Genomic DNA, 19,928 nt, shown 5'->3' on the forward strand with positions numbered 1-19,928 from the left:
GAAATAGACATGTGAATATTTTAAAAGGACTTACTTTGTCCATTGAAAAATTCTGTGTTGTAGGAATGGAATAATTTTTCTATAAAAATTATTTTAGATTATTGGTGTCTGTTGCTTCCCAGACTGGAATTGTGTGAAGCAAGTGTTTTAAAAGAAAAGAAAGCAGATATTTAGTTAGAGTTTGCTGAAGATACCTGTATAACTTTTAGTTTCTCTTTTGGATAAAAATATTCAAAAGGATAGATATTTTTATAGATGTTGATAAGTTAATAGCTATAAAATTATATATTAATGTAGCCCATTTCAACCAAGAGAATTTTTTTTTAACTTTTATGTAGGTTTGTGGGTACACATGCAGGTTTGTTATATAGGTAAATGTGTCATGGGGGTTTGTTGTACATATTATTTCATCACACAGGTATTAAGCCCAGTACCCAATAGTTATCTTTTCTGCTTCTCTCCCTCCTCATATCCTCCTCCCTCAAGTAGACCCCAGTGTCTGTTTTTTTCTTCTTTGTGTTCATAAGTTCTTATCATTTAGCTCCCACTTGTAAGTGAGAACATGCAGTATTTGGTTTTCTGTTTCTGCATTGGTTTGCTAAGGATAATGGCATTCAGCTCCGTCCAAGTTCCTGCAAAAGACATTATCTCGTTCTTTTTAATGGCTGTATAATATTCCACAGTGTACCACATTTTCTTTATCCAATCTGTGATTGACGGGCATTTAGGTTGATTCCATGTCTTTACTATTCTGAATGGTGCTGCAACAAACATTTGTGTGCATGTATCTTTATGGCAGAATGATTTATATTCCTCTGGATATATACCCAATAATGGGATTCCTAAGTCAAATAGTAGTTCTGCTTTTAGCTCTTTGAGGAATTGCTATATTGCTTTCCACAATGATTGAACTAATTTACACTCCCCCCTCACAGTGCATAAGCATTCCCTTTTTTCCACAACCTTGCCAGCATCTATTATTTTTTTACTTTTTAATAATAGCCATTCTGTGTGGACCCGGGAGGCAGAGCTTGCAGTGAGCCGAGATCGTGCCACTGCACTCCAGCCTGGGCGACAGAGCAAGACTCCATCTCAAAAAAAAAATAGCCATTCTGACTGGTGTGTGATGGTATCTCATTGTGGTTTTGGTTTGGATTTCTTTAATAATCAGTGATACTGAGCTTTTTTTCATATGCTTCTTGGCTGCATGTATGTCTTCTTTTGAGAAGTGTCTGTTCATGTCCTTTGCCCACTTTTATTTTATTTTTATTTTTATTTTACTTTAAGTTCCAGGATACATGTGCAGAACGTGCAAGTTTGTTACATAGGTATACATGTGCCATGGTGGTTTGCTACACCTATCAACCTGTCATCTAGGTTTTAAGCCCTGCGTGCATGAGGTATTTGTCCTAATGCTCTCCCTCTCCTTGCCCCCCACCCCCAACAGGCCCTTGTGTGTGTTGTTCCCCTCCCTGTGTCCAGGTATTCTCATTGTTCAACTCTCACTTATGAATGAGAAAATGTGATGTTTGGTTTTCTTTTCCTGTGTTAGTTTGCTGAGGATGATGGCTTCCAGCTTCATCCATGTCCCAGCAAAGGACATGATCTCATTCTTTTTTATGGCTGCATAGTATTCCATGGTGTATATGTACCACATTTTCTTTATTCAGTCTATTATTGATGGGCATTTGGTTGGTTCCATGTCTTTGCTATCATAAATAGTTGTGTAATAAACATACATGTGCATGTGTCTTTATAGTAGAATGATTTATATTCCTTTGGGTATATACTCATTAATGGGATTGCTGGGTGACACGGTATTTCTGGTTCTAGATCCTTGAGGAATCACCATACTGTCTTCCACCATGGTCGAACTAATTTACATGCCCAGCAGTATAAAAGTGTTCCTATTTCTCCACAGCCTCACCAGAATCTATTGTTTTCTTGACTTTTTTTTTTTTTTTTGAGACAGAGTCTCACTCTGTCACCCAGGCTGGAGTGCCGTGGCATGATCTCAGCTCATGGCAACCTCCACCTCCTGGGTTCAAGCAATTCTCCTGCCTCAGCCCCCTGAGTAGCTGGGATTACAGGCATGTGCCACCATGCCTGGCTAATTTTTGTATTTTTAGTAGACACAGGGTTTCACCATGTTGCCCAGTCTGGTCTCAAACCAGCCTCAAGTGGTCTTGAGCTGGTCTCAAATCCTGACCTGAAGTGATCTGCCTGCCTCAGCTTCCCAAACTGCTGGGATTACAAGTGTGAGCCACTGCACCTGGCCTCTTGACTTTCTAAATAATCACCATTCTGACTGATGTGAGATGTATCTCATTGTGGTTTTGATTTGCATTTCTCTCATGATCAGTGATGATGAGCTTTTTTTCATATGTTTGTTGGCTGCATAAATGTCTTCTTCTGAGAAGTGTCTGTTCGTATCCTTTGCCCACTTTTTGATGGGGTTGTTTGTTTTGTTCTTGTAAATTTGTTTAAGTTCCTTGTAGATTCTGGATATTAGACTTTTGTCAGATGGGTAGATTGCAAAAATTTTCTCCCATTCTGTAGGTTGCCTGTTCACTCTGATGATAGTTTCTTGGGCTGTGCAGAGGCTCTTTAATTTAATTAGATCCCATTTGTCAATTTTGGCTTTTGTTGCAATTGCTTTTGGTTTTTTCGTCATGAAGTCTTTGCTCATGCCTGTGTCCTGAATGGTATTAACTAAGTTTTCTTCTCGGGTTTTTATGATTTTGGGTTTTACATGTAAGTCCTTTATCCATTTTGAGTTAATTTTTGTGTAAGGTATAAGGAAGGGTTCAGTTTCAGTTTCCTGCATATGGCTAGCCAGTTTTCCCAGCACCATTTATTAAATAGAGGATCCTCTCCCCATTGCTTGTTTTTGTGTCAGGTTTGTTGAAGATCAGATAGTTGTAGATGTGTGGTGTTATTTCTGAGGTGTCCCTTCTTTCTGTTCCATTGGTCTATACATCTGTTTTGGTACCAGTACCATGCTGTTATGGTTACTGTAGCCTTTAGTATAGTTTGAAGTCAGGTAGTGTGATGCTTTCAGCGTGTTCTTTTTGCTTAGGATTGTCTTGGCTATATGGGCTCCTTTTTGGTTCCATATGAAATTTAAAGTAATTTTTTCTAATTCTGTGAAGAATGTCAATGGTAGTTTTATGGGAATAGCATTGAATCTGTAAATTACTTTGGCTTTGCCTACTTTTAAATGGGTTTGTTTTTCTCTTGTAAATTTGTTTAAGTTCCTTATAGATGCTGGATATTAGACCTTTGTCAGATACACAGTTTACAAATATTTTCCCCCATTCTGTAGGTTGTCTGTTTACTCTCTTCATAGTTTCTTTTGTTGCAATTGCTTTTGGCGTCCTTGTCATGAAATCTTTGCCTATTGTCCAGGATAGTATTGCCTAGTTGTCTTCCAGGATTTCTATACTTTTGCGTTTTATATTTAAGTCTTTAATCCATTTCCAGTTGATTTTTTATGTATCAACCAAGAGACTTTAAAATAAAATTTTATTATGATGATTCACTTGCCTATTGTAGCTTTGCATTACTAGCTGTGCCCTAAAATATAATGATATACTTTAGGTAGATTTCTACAATTTAACATTCTTGAGAGAACCTCACTTAGGTGTAAAAAATAAATTTTAATTAATGTACATTATGGCTACTTGAAAACATAGAAAGGTAAATACATTTTAAAACCCTTTATGGAATTTGGCTCTGTGGTACAAAGTTAGGTTTTTAAAGACATTGTAGTGTTTGTTAAATAACTTTCAATTTACTTTGTTTTTTCATGGATCTGCTTGTCTCTGAAGTTGAATACATGAAATAAATCTAGTGAACATGATTTGATTTACCTGAAAGATATAATACATACAATGTGAGACCTATTTTCTTTTCACATAATAAAAATGCAGCTAAATCTATTCATAATGTTAATATTGTTCAAGAAAAAAATGTTTGGAGTCTCATTTATTATGAGATAATCCAGTTATACTTTGCCTAACTACATGTTTAACAGTTGTATGTCTCCATACACAACACTAATTAAAGTGGATGTTTGATGTTTTGCATGACTGTTAAAACACACACACATGCATGCACTCATGCTCTCTCTTTCTCACATTCTCTCTCTCTCTCTTCCCGCCCCCCGCCCTTCTTCCTCTTTCTCTCTCAATCTCTCCTTTCACCCTCTAAATTACCCAGTTACCTGTCAAACAGAAGGCTTTCTGCCCATGTACACCTAGCTTTTCTTCAGCCCTCCCTTGTGGGCCTACTCACAACAGCTTTGCAAAAAGCACAGCTTTCTCTTCCTATCTCTAGCACATTTGCCTTCTTACTAAAGTAAACAGGCTCTCAGTGTAGGGATTTAGAGGGCTTCCTGCTAATTGCCAGCTTGTAAACTTAATTGGACTGTCTCCCTGGGCACTGTTCCTAAATCAATTAGGCAATGAGTTGGCTGTCACCTCTTTTTCCCAAGAAGGTCTCTTGGAAGAGAATTATCCAATAGAAGTCAAGCATTCAAATGAAAAGGTGATAACTTTTGCAACTGACATTTATCATTTAAATTTTACTTTCAATATGACTCTTAAGTTTTATAGAATAGGGAAATTGTACAGTCTTATAGGCTCTTTAAAAGATCTAAATGTGGAATTTCCAAGGATTTTTTAAAGTTTTGTTTCTCATTTTTAATGTATAAGATTAATATTTATTACAAATTATTTTTCCTGGGAAGAGTAGATTCCTTGAAATAGAAGATTCCAACTAGCAGATTTTTAAAAGAAAACCCAGTATAAAGAACAGATTTTTCTTATGATCTGCTACTAAATACATCCAAAAAAATTAATATACTTCTTGAATTTGTCAGTGCTGATTCTGGGCATCCATGTGGAGTTTTCATGTATAATTCAAGTTACTGCATATATAAACAGGTAGTTGCATGTGCAGTTTTCCCACTAGGGAGCATTTATGAGTTTTTTTTTTTTTTTCAGATGCTTGTTATGCAAGCCTTTGGAAAATTTGACATGAAAGGTGTAGCTTACAATTTAAAATTGTAAAGATAGATCATGGATCGTAGTTTAAAATAGAATGCTTTCATATGTAAACGTGACAGTGCCTAATGCCAATATGCTAAGATTTTTGGAGTTAGACTCTTAGATTAGGTCAGTTAGTGTAATGTTGAAGGAACATTGCTCCAAGGCTAGAGCTTCCATTTCTTAATCCTTACAATGATCACACAAATGTGTTGGGCATTAAAAGTCCATCATTCTTGTTATTAGAAGAATTCAAAGATTATGTCTTCCTTAGGAGGTAATTAGAAGTGTCATTACATGGAAGCCAAGAAATGTTGTTTTATAGAAAGCAATATGTATTCAGAATCTCTTTATGTGGCAATAATTATAACATATTTCTTCATATATAGACTGAGATTAATTTTAAAAAGTGGAGGCCCTAATTATACTATTAAGATATTAAAGCTTTTCCATTCTCACCAGTACCTTTTCCAACCTTCACTGCTCTCCTTAAACTCACATTATCAGCTCCCTATTCGTCTCAACAGAGCATCTCACCTTTTGTCAGTTCATTAACTTTATCTGCTTCTTACGACGCCCCCACTCAACCATTTATCGATATGCACATGAATCTTTCCCTCTCAGTTCAGTGAAAAAGGATCCCTTGCTCTTGTCCAAGACTAGTGCCACCACTGTTTTCTCTGTGGATCCCATAACATTCCCTTTGACACCTTTACTTTGTCACCCTCCCCGGCCCCATCTATCTTGGAACAGCAGCAGATAAACAGGCCCAAGCTACACCATAAAAACAGACTAACAAAACTCTTCCTTAAAATGGTTTCCCCTCTGTTGCTGATCTAATATTCACCTTCCTTTCATAGACAAACTCATTGAAATAGTACTGAACATTGCCTTTTTTCTGCTTCTTCACTTCTCACTCCTCAGAACACTGTGCTCTGGCTGTATCTTCTGCGGTGTCTTAGAACTGCTCTTGGAAAAGTCACTAGTGACTTCCTACTTGATAAATACATTTCTCTTATGTTGTTTGATGATTTTTCAGCATTTGATGGTTGCTGACCACTCCCACTATCACAGAACCCTCATCAAACAGCCTTCTATGATCCCAAATGCAACTTTCTATCACTTTTTTATGCTCTTCTTCTGCCTACTCATGAAAATGTTGGGGCCATCCAGGCTTCCATTTTTAGCCCTCACTTTGTGCAGGTTTAGACTTTATTTTCAGTTTTGTTATCTGATCTCTGACTCCAGCCCAGACCATTCCTGACTCCACATCCACATATTCATCTGGCTTGCTGAATACCTTCTCTTGGATGTACATGTGTGCCTTAGACTCATTATGTGCAGACATGAAGTCATCTGTTTTCTCTCCAGACCTGCTTTTCCTCTTATATTCTTCTTTTTGGTGAATGGTACAATTATTCAGATGGGACGTCCAAGTCAAAAGTCGTTCTAGAATCCTCCCTCACTCCTAATGCCGCATCCAATTAGTGACCAAATCCTATCGATTTGGCCTTCTAAATACAGTCAAAACATTTCATTCAATTCAGCGTCACTGTCATTGCTTTAATGTAGACCTTCTCTATTTCACCATGATCAAGCAGAGGCCCTGTATCTATATTCTTCTGCCTTCCAGTCTTGTCATCCTACTCCCCAGTTAATCCCCTGAGTGCTATCCTAGTGATCCTTCTAACAGTACAGATTTGGTCATGGATTCTCCAGCTTGCAATACTTCATGTCTTTTGTGGGAACATGGATGGAGATGGAGGCTATTATACTTAGCAAACAAATGCAGGAACGAAAACCAAATACCACATGTTCTTACTTATAAGTGGGAGCTAAATGCTGACAACTCATGAACACAAACAAATGAACAGCAAACACTGGGGTCTACTTGAGGGTGGAGTTTGGGAGGAGGGAGAGAAGCAGAAAAGGTAACTATTGGGTACTGAACTTAATACCTGGGTGATTAAATAATCTGTTCAACAGGCCCCCATGATATGAGTTTACCTACGTAACAAACCTTCACATGTATCCCCAAACCTAAAATAAAAGTTAAAAAAAAAAAAAAAGAAATACTTCAGTGGTTGATAAGCCCTTTCCTGCCACTTGGTCTTTTTCTTCCCAGCCGAGTTGCACTAGTGTAGCTTCCCAGCCATGGTGTGTGCTTTCACACTCACTCCTTCCATGTTGGTGATGATAGTATTCTCTTTGCCTAAAGTGTCCCCACAATGCCCTCATAGAGTGTGCAAAGTTAGGAAAAGGTTAAATGTTCAAGTGATGATGTTAAACAAGAGGTAATTAAAACTAACATCTTCACTCTCATAGAATTTTTAAAATCACAGGCAACGTGTGTATGTGTGTGTATGTCTGTCTGTCTCTCTTTCTAAAAAACAAACAGTATGATTTTTCTCTTAGAAATTTAGTACAAAGCAATTTTCCTCAAGAGTTATTTTCAAAGAGTTATTTTAACATTATACTTTACCTAAGTGGTATTAGGTTATTTATTGCTGAAAATGCTAGATACTTTGTTAGATGCCTAGTCATCTTAAAATTGGATCTCATATCATTTAAAATGAACTTTTATTCCAGACAGCCTTCTACTTTCTTCAAACTAGAGTGATGAAGAATTTTAAGAATCAAGTTTATTGAGGTATAATTTACATAAATAAAATACACACATTTAAAATGTACAGTTAAGGCCAGGCGCGGTGGCTAATACCTGTAATCCCAGCACTTTAGGAGGCCGAGGTGGGCGGATCACCTGAGGTCAGGAGTTCAAGACCAGCCTGACCAACATGGTGAAACCTGTCTCTACTAAAAATACAAAAAAATTACCTGGGTATGGTGGCACATGCCTGTAATCCCAGCTACTCAGAAGGCTGAGACAGGAGAACCGTTTGAACTCGGGAGGCAGAGGATGCAGTGAGCCAAAGCCGAAATCGCACCATTGCACTCCAGCCTGGGCAGCAAGAGCAAAACTCCTTCTCAAAAAAAAAAAAAAGTACAGTTCAATGAGTTTTGACAAATGTATATACCTCATGATTACCACCACAATCATAATATAGAACATTTCCATCATCCCAAAAAATTCTCTCAAGGCCCTTTTCAGTTAATTCCCACCTCTCCAGAAGCTGATGAGCATTGATATGCTTTCCATTATTATAGATTATATTTGCTCATGTCCTTTGCAGCAACATAGATGGAGCTAGAGGCCATTATCCTAAGTGAAATGGCTGTAAAACGAAGTCAAAAACTGCACATTCTCATTTATAGGTGGGAGCTAAACAGTGGGTACACATGGACATACAGAGTGGCGTGATAGACACTGGAGACTCCAAAAGGTGAGAGGGTGGGAGAGGGGTCAGGGATGAAATACTGCCTATTGAGTACAATGTTCACTATTTGGGTGATAGGTACAGTAAAAGCCCAGACTTCATCAATGCAATATATCTTTATTATTATTATTATTATTATTATACTTTAGGTTTTAGGGTAGATGTGCACAATGTGCAGGTTAGTTACATATGTATACATGTGCCATGCTGGTGCGCTGCACCCACTAACTTGTCATCTAGCATTAGGTATATCTCCCAATGCTATCCCTCCCCGCTCCCCCAACTCCACAACAGTCCCCAGAGTGTGATGTTCCCCTTCCTGTGTGCATGTGTTCTCATTGTTCAATTCCCACCTATGAGTGAGAATATGCAGTGTTTGGTTTTTTGTTCTTGCGATAGTTTACTGGGAATGATGATTTCCAATTTCATCCATGCCCCTACAAAGGACATGAACTCATCATTTTTTATGGCTGCATAGTATTCCATGGTGTATATGTGCCACATTTTCTTAATCCAATCTATCATTGTTGGACATTTGGCTTGGTTCCAAGTCTTTGCTATTGTGAATAGTGCCGCAATAAACATACGTGTGCATGTGTCTTTATAGCAGCATGATTTATAGTCCTTTGAGTATATACCCAGTAATGGGATGGCTGGGTCAAATGGTATTTCTAGTTCTAGATCCCTGAGGAATCGCCACACTGACTTCCACAAGGGTTGAACTAGTTTACAGTCCCACCAACAGTGTAAAAGTGTTCCTATTTCTCCACATCCTCTCCAGCACCTGTTGTTTCCTGACTTTTTAATGATCGCCATTCTAACTGGTGTGACATGGTATCTCATTGTGGTTTTGATTTGCATTTCTCTGATGGCCAGTGATGGTGAGCATTTTTCCATGTGTTTTTTGGCTGCAATGCAATATATCTATGTAACACAACTGCATTTGTATCCCTAAATCTATAAAAAACATTTTTTAGGTAAAAAAATAGATTTGATTTGCCTTTTCTAGAATTTCATAGAAATGGGATCATGTAATAGGTACTCTTGTGTCTTGGTAGTTTTGCTCAGCATTATTCTGTGAGAATCTTTGATGTTAGTATGTATTTCTGTATTTTTTTTGTTACATTACTGAGCAGTAGGTCATTATGTAAATACACCACAATTTTTTTAACTTTTATTTTAGGTTCAGAGGTACATGTGCAGGTTTGTTTTATAGGTACATTGCGTGTCTTGGGAGTTTGGTGTACAGATTATTTCATCACCCAGGTAATAAGTACAGTATTCGATAGGCAGTTTTTCGATCCTTACCATCCTCCCACCCTTCACCCTCAACTAGGCCCTGTTGTCTATTGTTCCCTTCTTAGTGTCTGTAAGTACTCAATATTTAGCTCCCACATATAAGTGAGAAATGTGGTATTTGGTTTTCTATTCCTGTGTTATTTCGTTTAGGATAATGGCCTCCAGCTGCATCCATCTTGCTGCAAAGCATATCATCTCATTCTTTTTTATGGCTATGTAGTATTCCATGGTGTATATGTACCACATTTTCTTTATCCAGTCTACTGTTGATGGGTATTTGGTTTGATTCCAAGTCTTTGCTATTGTGAATAATGCTGTGACAAACATACATGTGCATGTGTCTTTATAGTAGAACAATTTATATTTCTTTGAGTATATATATACCCAGTAATGAGATTGTTGGGTTGAATGGCAATTCTGTTTCAAGTTCTTTGAAAAATGCCCAAACCGCTTTCCACAATGTCTGAGCTAATTTATGTTCCCACTAGCAGTGTATAAGCGTCCTCTTTTCTCTGCACCCTCACCAGCATCTGTTTTTTTTTTTTTAGCTTATTAATAATAGCCATTCTGACTGGTGTGAGATGGTATCTTATTGTGGTTATCATTTGCATTTCTCTGATAATTAGTGATGTTGAGCATTTTTTCCTATGGTTGTAGGCTGCATGTATGTCTTCTTTTGAAATGTCTATGTTCTTTCCCAATTGTTAATGGGGTTGTTTGTGTTTTGGTTGTTCATTTGTTTAAGTTCCTTAAGATTCTGGATACTAAACCTTTGTCAGATGCATAATTTGCAAATATCTTCTCCCATTCTGTAGGTTGTCTGTTTACTCTGTCGATTGTTTCTTTTGCTGTGCAGAAGCTCTTTAGTCTCATTTGTCAATGTTTGGTTTTGTTGCAATTGTTTTTGGCACCTTTGTCATGAAATCTTTGTCATGAAATCTTTGCCAGGGCCTGTGCCCAAATGGTATTTCCTAGGTTACCTTGCAGGGTTTTCATAGTTTTAGGTTTTACATTTAAGTCTTTAATCCATCTTTAATTGATTTTTCTGTATGGTGTAAAGATGGGGTCCAGTTTCAGTCTTCTGTATATGGCTAGCCAGTTATCCCAGTACAATATACTGAATAAGAAGTCCTTTCCTTGCTTGTTTTTGTTGACTTTGTCAAAGATCATATGGTCGTAGGTGTGTAGCATTATTTCCGGACTCTCTATTCTGTTTCATTGGTTTCTGTGTCTGTTTTTGTACCAGTACTATGCTGTTTTGGTCACTGTAGCATTGTGGTATAGTTTGAAGTTGAGTATGTTGTGATGCCTCCAGGTTTGTTCTTTTTGTTTAGGATCGCATTAGCTATTCAGGCTCTTTTTTTGGTTCCATATGAATTTTAAATTAGTTTTTCTTTTTTTCCCTTTTTTATTTTATTTATTTATTTTTATTATACTTTAAGTTCTAGGGTACCTGTGCACAACCTGCAGGTTTGATAAATAGGTATACATGTGACATGTTGGTTTACTGATCAACTAGTCATTTACATTAGGTATTTCTCCTAATGCTATCCCTCCCCCAGCTCCCCACCCGCTGACAGGCCCCAGTGTGGGATGTTCCCCTTCCTGTGTCCAAGTGTTCTCATTGTTCATTTTCCACCTATGAGTGAGAACATGCGGGGTTTGGTTTTCTGTCTTTGTGATAGTTTGCTGAGAATGATGGTTTCCAGCTTCATCCATGTCCTTGCAAAGGACATGAACTCATCCTTTTTTATGGCTGCATAGTATTCCATGGTGTATATGTGCCACATTTTCTTAATCCAGTCTATCACTGATGGACATTGGGTTGGTTCCAAATCTTTGCTATTGTGAATAGTGCCGCAATAAACATGTGTGCATGTGTCTTTATAGTAGCATGATTTATAATCCTTTGGGTATATACCCAGTAATGGGATTGCTGGGTCAAATGGTATTTCTAGTTCTAGATCCTTGAGGAATCGCCACACTGTCTTACACAATGGTTGAACCAGTTTACAGTCCCAGCAACAGTGTAAAAGTGTTCCTATTTCTCCACATCCTCCCCAGCATCTGTTGTTTTCCTGACTTTTTAATGATTGCCATTCTAACTGGTGTGAGATGGTATCTCATTGTGGTTTTGATTTGCATTTCTCTGATGACCAGTGATGATGAGCATTTTTTCATGTGTCTATTGGCTGCATAGATGTCTGCTTTTGAAAAGTGTCTGTTCATATCCTTTGCCCACTTTTTGATGGGGTTGTTTTTTTCTTGTAAATTTATTTGAGTTCTTTGTAGATTCTGGATATTAGCCCTTTGTCAGATGTGTAGATTGCAAAAATTTTCTCCCATTCTGTAGGTTGCCTGTTCACTCTAATGGTAGTTTCTTTTGCCGTGCAGAAGCTCTTTAGTTTAATTAGATCCCATTTGTCAATTTTGGCTTTTGTTGCCGTTGCTTTTGGTGTTTTAGTCATGAAGTCCTTGCCCATGCCTATGTCCTGAATGGTATTGCCTAGGTTTTCTTCTAGGGGTTTTATGGTTTTAGGCCTAACATTTAAATCTTTAATTCATCTTGAATTAACGTTTGTATAAGGTGTAAGGAAGGGATCCAGTTTCAGCTTTCTACATATGGCTAGCCAGTTTTCCCAGCACCATTTATTAAATAGGGAATCCTTTCCCCATTGCTTGTTTTTGTCAGGTTTGTCAAAGATCAGATGGTTGTAGATGTGTGGTATTATTTCCGGGGGCTCTATTCTGTTCCATTGGTCTATATCTCTGTTTTGGTACCAGTACCATGCTGTTTTGGTTACTGCAGCCTTGTAGTATAGTTTGAAGTCAGGTAGCATGATGCCTCCAGCTTTGTTCTTTTTGCTTAGGATTGTCTTGGCAATGCAAGCTCTTTTTTGGTTCCATATGAACTTTAAAGTAGTTTTTTCCAATTCTGTGAAGAAAGTCATTGGTAGCTTGATGGGGATGGCATTGAATCTATAAATTACCTTAGGCAGTGTGGCCATTTTCACGATATTGATTCTTCCTATCCATGAGCATGGAATGTTCTTGCATTTGTTGGTGTACTCTTTTATTTCCTTGAGCAGTGGTTAGTAGTTCTCCTTGAAGAGGTTCTTCATGTCCCTTGTAAGTTTGATTCCTAGATATTTTCTTCTCTTTGTAGCAATTTTGAATGGGAGGTCACTCCTGATTTGGCTCTCTGTCTATTATTGGTGTATAGGAATGCTTGTGATTTTTGCACATTGATTTTGTATCCTGAGACTTTGCTGACATTGCTTATCAGCTTAAGGAGATTTTGAGCTGAGATGATGGGGTTTTCTAAACGTACAATCATGTCCTCTGCAAACAGGGACAATTTGACTTCCTCTTTTCCTAATGGAATACCCATTATTTCTTTCTCTTGCCTGATTGCCCTAGCCAGAACTTCCAATATGTTGAATAGGAGTGGTGAGAGAGGGCATCCTTGTCTCGTGCTGGTTTTCAAAGGTAATGCTTCCCGTTTTTGCCCATTCAGTATGATATTGGCTGTGGGTTTGTCATAAATAGCTCTTATTGTTTGGGGATATATTCCATCAATACCTAGTTTATTGAGAGTTTTTATCATGAAGGGCTGTTAAATTTTGTTGAAGGCCTTTTCTGCATCTTTTGAGATAATCATGTGGTTTTTGTCATTGGTTCTGTTTATGTGATGGATTATGTTTATTGATTTGCATATGTTTAATCAGCCTTGCATCCCAGGGATGAAGCCAACTTGATTGTGGTGGATAAGCTTTTTGATGTGCTGCTTGATTCGGTTTGCCAGTGTTTTATTGAGGATTTTTGCATCGATGTTCATCAGGGATGTTGGTCTAAAATTCTCTTTTTTTGTTGTGTCTCTGCCAGGCTTTGGTATCAGGATGATGCTGGCCTCATAAAATGAGTTAGGGAGGATTCCCTCTTTTTCTATTGATTGGAATAGTTTTAGGAGGAATGGTACCAGCTCCTCTTTGTACCTCTGGTAGAATTCGGCTGTGAATCCGTCTGGTCCTGGATGTTTTTTGGTTGGTAGGCTATTCATTATTGCCTCAATTTCAGAGCCTGTTATTGGTTTATTCAGAGATTCAACTTCTTCCTGGTTTAGTCTTGGGAGAGTTTATATGTCCAGGAATTTATCCATTTCTTCTAGATTTTCTAGTTTATTTGCATAGAGGTGTTTATAGTATTCTCTGATGGTATTTCTGTGGGATAGGTGGTGATATCCCCTTTATCATTTTTTACTGCATCTATTTGATTGTTCTCTCTTCTTTATTAGTCTTGCTAGCAGTCTATCAGTTTTGTTGATCTTTTCGAAAAACCAGCTCCTGGATTCATTGATTTTTTTGAAAGGTTTTTTTGTGTCTCTATCTCTTTCAGTTCTGATCTGATCTTAGTTATTTCTTGCCTTCTGCTAGCTTTTGAATTTGTTTGCTCTTGCTTCTCTATTCTTTTAATTGTGATGTTAGGGTGTCAATTTTAGATCTTTGCTGCTTTCTCTTGAGGGCATTTAGTGCTATAAATTTCCCTCTACACACTGCTTTAAATGTGTCCCAGAGATTTTGGTATGTTGTGTCTTTGTTCTTGTTGGTTTCAAAGAACATCTTTATTTCTGCCTTAATTTCATTATTTACCCAGTAGTCATTCAGGAGCAGGTTGTTCAGTTTCCATATAGTTGTGCACTTTTGAGTGAGTTTCTTAATCCTGAGTTCTAATTTGATTGCACTGTGGTCTGAGAGACAGTTTGTTGTGATTTCTGTTCTTCTACATTTGCTGAGGAGTGCTTTACTTCCAATTATGTGGTCAATTTTGGAATAAGTGCAATATGGTGCTGTGAAGAATGTATATTCTCTTGATTTGGGGTGGAGAATTCTGTAGATGTCTATTAGGTCTGCTTGGTGCAGAGCTGAGTTCAAGTCCTGGATATCCTTGTTAACCTTCTGTCTCATTGATCTGTTGAATATTGACAGTGGGGTGTTAAAGTCTCCCATTATTATTGTGTGGGAGTCTAAGTCTCTTTGTAGGTCTCTAAGGACTTGCTTTATGAATCCGGGTGCTCCTGTATTGGGTGCATATATATTTAGGATACTTAGCTCTTCTTGTTCAATTGATCCCTTTACCATTATGTAATGGCCTTCTTTGTCTCTTTTGATCTTTGTTGGTTTAACGTCTATTTTATCAGACCCTAGGATTGAAACCCCTGCTTTTTTTTGCTTTCTATTTGCTTGGTAGATCTTCCTCCATCCCTTTATTTTGAGCCTATGTGTGTCTCTGCACGTGAGATGGGTCTCCTAAATATAGCACACTGATGGGTCTTGACTCTTTATCCAGTTTGTCTGTTTGTGTCTTTTAATTGGGGCTTTTACCCCATTTACATTTAAGGTTAATATTGTTATGTGTGAATGTGATCCTGTCATGATGTTAGCTGGTTATTTTGCCTGTTAATGGATGCAGTTTCTTCATAGCATGGATGTTCTTTATAATTTGGCATGTTTTTGCAGTGGCTGGTACCAGTTGTTCCTTTCCATATTTAGTGCTTCCTTTAGGAGCTCTTCTAAGGCAGGCCTTGTGGTGACAAAATCTCTCAGCATTTGTTTATCTGTAAAGGATTTTATTTCTTTTTCACTTATGAAGCTTAGTTTGGCTGGATAGGAGATTCTGGGTTGAAAATAGAGCCTAAAGTATAATAATAATAATAATAATAATAATAATAATAAAAAGAAAAAAAAAAAAAAGAATGTTGAATATTGGCCCCCACCCTCTTCTGGCTTGTAATGTTTCTGCAGAGAAATCCGCTGGTAGTCTGATGGGCTTCCCTTTGTGGGTAACCTGACCTCTCTTTCTGCTTCCGTTGACATTTGTTTCTTCATTTCAACCTTGGTGAATCTGACGATTATGTGTCTTGGGGTTGCTCTTCTCGAGGAGTATCTTTGTGGTGTGTTCTGTATTTCTTGAACTTGAATGTTGGCCTGTCTTGCTAGGTTGAGGAAGTTCTCCTTGCTAATATCCTGAAGAGTGTTTTCCAACTTGGTTCCATTCTCCCCATCACTTTTAGATACACCTATCAAACCGAAAAGATTTGGTTTTTTCACATAGTCCCATATTTCTTGGAGTCTTTATTCGTTTCTTTTTACTCTTTTTTTCTCCAACCTTGTCTTCTCATTTAATTTCATTAATTTGATCTTCAATCACCGATACCCTTTCTTCCACTTGATTGAATCAGCTATTGAAGCTTATGCATGCATCACGAAGTTCTCGTGCCATGGTTTTCAGCTCCATCAGGTCATTTATGTTCTTCTTTACACTGTTTATTCTAGTTAGCCATTCATCTAACTTTTTTCAAGGTTTTTAGCTTCCTTGCAATGGGTTTGAACATGCTCCTTTAGCTTGGAGAAGTTTGTTATTACCAACCTTCTGAAGCCTACTTCTGTCAACTCGTCAAAGTTATTCTCCGTCCAGCTTTGTTCCATTGCTGGCGAGGAGCTGCAATCCTTTGGAGGAGAAGAGGCTCTCTGGTTTTTAGAATTTTCAGCTTTTCTGTTCTGGTTTCTCCTCATCTTTGTGGTCTTATCTACCTTTGGTCTTTGATGTTGGTGACCTACAGATGGGGTTTTGGTGTAGATGCCCTTTTTGTTGATGTTGGTTCAATTCCTTTCTATTAGTTAGTTTTCCTTCTAACAGTCAGATCCCTCAGCTGCAGGGCTGTTGGAGTTTGCTGGAGGTCCACTCCAGACCCTGTTTGCCTGGGTATCACCAGCTGAGGCTCAGTTGGAAATGCAGAAATCACCCGTCTTCTGCGTCAGTCACACTGGGAGATGCAGACAGGAGCTGTTCCTATTCAGCCATCTTGGAACGGATCTCAAATTAGTTTATTTTTTTTCTAATTCTGTGAAGAATGTCATTGGTAGTTTGATAGGAATAGCACTGGATCTGTAAATTGCTTTGGGCAGTAAAGCCATTTTAATGATATTGATTCTACCTATCCATGAGCTTTGAATGTTTTTCCATTTGTTTGTGTCATCTCTAATTTCTTTGTGCAGTGTTTTGTAATTCCTGTTGTAGAGATCTTTTACCTCTCTGTTAGCTGTATTCCCAGGTGTTTTATTCTTTTTGTGGCTTTTGTGAATGGGATTGTGTTGCTTATTTGGCTCTCAGCTTGGATGTCATTGGTGTATGGAAATATTACTGATTTGTATACTTTAGTTTTGTATCATGAAACTTTGCTGAAATTGTTTCTCAGATCTAGGAGCTTTTGGGCAGAGACTATGGGGTTTCCAGGTATAGAATCATATTTTCTACAAACAGAGATAGTTTGACTTCATGTCTTCTATTTGGTTGTATTTTATTTCTTTCTCTTGCCTGATTGCTCTGGCTAGGACTTCTGGTTCTATATTGAACAGGAATGGTGAGAGAGGGCATCGTTGTCTTGTTCCAGTTTTCCAGCTTTTACCCATTCAGTATGATGTTGGCTGTGGATTTGTCATAGATTACTCTATTATTTTGACGTATATTCCTTCAATACCTAGTTTGTTGAGGTTTTTTTTTTTTTTTTTTAACATGAAGGGATGTTGGATTTTATTGAAAGCCTTTTCTGTGTCTATTGAGATGATCATGTGGTTTTTGTTTTTCATTCTGTTTATGTGATGAATCACATTTAGTGATTTGTGTATGTTGACCTAACCTTACTTACATCTAGGGATAAAACCTACTTATTTGTGGTAGATTTTCATTTTGATGTGCTGCTGGATTTCATTTGCTAGTATTTATTGAGGATTTTTACATCTACGTTTATCAAGGATATTGGCCATAAGTTTCCTTTTTTTGTTGTCTCTGCCAGATTTTGTATCAGGATGATGCTGGCCTCATAGTATGAGTTAGGGAGTCCTTCCTTCTCATTTTTTTGGAATAGTTTCAGTAGGAATGGTACCAGCTCTTCTTTATACATGTGGTAGAATTTGGCTGTGAATTGTCTGGTCCTAAGCTTTTTCTAATGGTAGGCTTTTTATTAGTGATTCAGTTTTGGAGCTTGTTATTGATCTATTCAGGGATTCAGTTTCTTCCTGATTCAATCTTGACAGGGTGTACGTTCCCAGAAATTTATTCATATCTTCTAGGTTTTCTAGCTTGAGTGCACAGAGGTGTTCCTAATATCCTCTGAGGGTTTTTTTGTATTTCTGTGCCACAGTTTTTTAATCCTTTCACATATTGATGGACATTTGGTTTGTTTCCAGGTTTTCGCTAACAGATTAAAAATGCTATGTACTTTCATCTACAAGTCTTTGTATGAACATATATTTTCATTTCTCTCATCAAAAACCTACAAGTGGGAGGGGGGAGGGATAGCATTGGGAGATATACCTAATGCTAGATGACGAGTTGGTGGGTGCAGCGCACCAGCATGGCACATGTATACATATGTAACTTCCCTGCACATTGCGCACATGTACCATAAAACCTAAAGTATAATAATAATAATAATAATAATAATAATAATAAAAGAAAAAAAAAAGTCAGGAAACAACAGGTGCTGGAGAGGATGTGGAGAAATAGGAACACTTTTACACTGTTGGTTGGACTGTAAACTAGTTCAACCATTGTGGAAGTCAGTGTGGTGATTCCTCAGGGATCTAGAACTAGAAATACCATTTGACCCAGCCATCCCATTACTGGGTATACACCCAAAGGATTATACATGCTGCTATAAAGACACATGCACACGTATGTTTATTGTAGCACTATTCACAATAGCAGAGACTTGGAACCAAGCCAAATGTCCAACAACGGTAGACTGGATTAAGAAAATGTGGCACATATACACCATGGAATACTATGCAGCCATAAAAAAGGATGAGTTCATGTCCTTTGTAGGGACATGGATGAAGCTGGAAATCATCATTCTCAGCAAACTATCGCAAGGACAAAAAACCAAACACCGCATGTTCTCACTCATAGGTGGGAATTGAACAATGAGAAGACATGGACACAGGAAGGGGAACATCACACACCAGGGCCTGTTGTGGGGTGGGGGGAGGGGGGATGGATAGCATTAGGAGATATACCTAATGTTAAATGACGAGTTAATGAGTGCAGCACACCAACATGGCACAAGTATATATATGTAACAAACCTGCATGTTGTGCACATGTACTCTAAAACTTAAAGTATAATAAAAATAAATTAAAAAAAAAAAACCTACAAGTTTAAAATGGCTGGGCCATATGCTAAGTGTTTGTTCAACTTTAGAAGAAACTGTTTTCTAAAATGATTGTGTCATTTAGCATATCAGCAATTTATGGGAACTCTAGTTTGCTCCAAGTTCTAACACTTGAAATTAATGGTCATTTTAATTTTAGCCATTCTAGTAAGTGTGTCATGGTACTAATTTGCATTTCTCTGGTGACTGTTGGAATTAAGCATCTTTTCATGTGCTTATTTGTTGTATATCTTGTCTGATGAATATGTCTTCAAATCTTTTGCCCAAATTTAATTGGATTTTTTACTTATTCTTGAGTTGTAAGAGGTTTTTTATGTATATTTTATGAATACAAGGCCTTTGTAAGATACTTGTATTGTGAATATTTTCTTTCAGCCTGTAGTTTACCCTTTCATTATTTTACCATTGTGTATAAAGTAGCAGAAGTTTTTAATTTTAATGAAACTCAGTTCATAATGTTCTTTGTTTTATGGCTTTTGCTTTTCACGTCCTAAGAAAACTGTTTAACGCAGGGTCACAAGGATTTTCTTATAGAAGTTTTGTGGGTTTAGCTGTTACATTTAGGTTTATGGTCTACTTCAAGTTAATTTTTTGCATATGGTATGAGGTATGGGTTGAGATTAATTTTTAATATGTATATTTATTGTTCCAGCACCAGTTGTCAGAAAGAGTAGTCTTTCTCCCATTGAATTACTTTGACCTATCAATAACTGTATTGTCTTTTAGTGAATTAAATGTCTGTACTTAAGCAAGTACCATTCTGACTTGATTCCTGTGGCTTTACAGTAAGTGGCTTTACAGTAAGTCTTGAAATCAGGTACTGTTAGTCCTTCAACTTTATTCTTCTTTTTCCTATTATTTTGACTATTCTAGATCCTTTCCATGTCTATATAAGTTTTGAAACTGGCTTGTTTCACCTGATGGGATTTTGACTGAGATTGTGTTGGATCTATAGATCATTTTAGGGAGGAATGATTCTTAACAATATTGAGTCTCCTAATCCATAAAAGTAGTACC

General features: G+C 37.4%; 1 protein-coding gene across 21 annotated transcripts in view; it reads left to right on the forward strand.

The window, feature by feature from the left end:
• WDPCP (WD repeat containing planar cell polarity effector) overlaps positions 1-19,928 on the forward strand; it is a 720,444-nt gene that overhangs the window by 437,091 nt on the left and 263,425 nt on the right. The gene's annotated exons all lie outside the window — the stretch shown is intronic.

Source organism: Pongo abelii, chromosome 12, assembly GCF_028885655.2.
Source record: "Pongo abelii isolate AG06213 chromosome 12, NHGRI_mPonAbe1-v2.0_pri, whole genome shotgun sequence".
NCBI lineage: Eukaryota > Metazoa > Chordata > Mammalia > Primates > Hominidae > Pongo > Pongo abelii.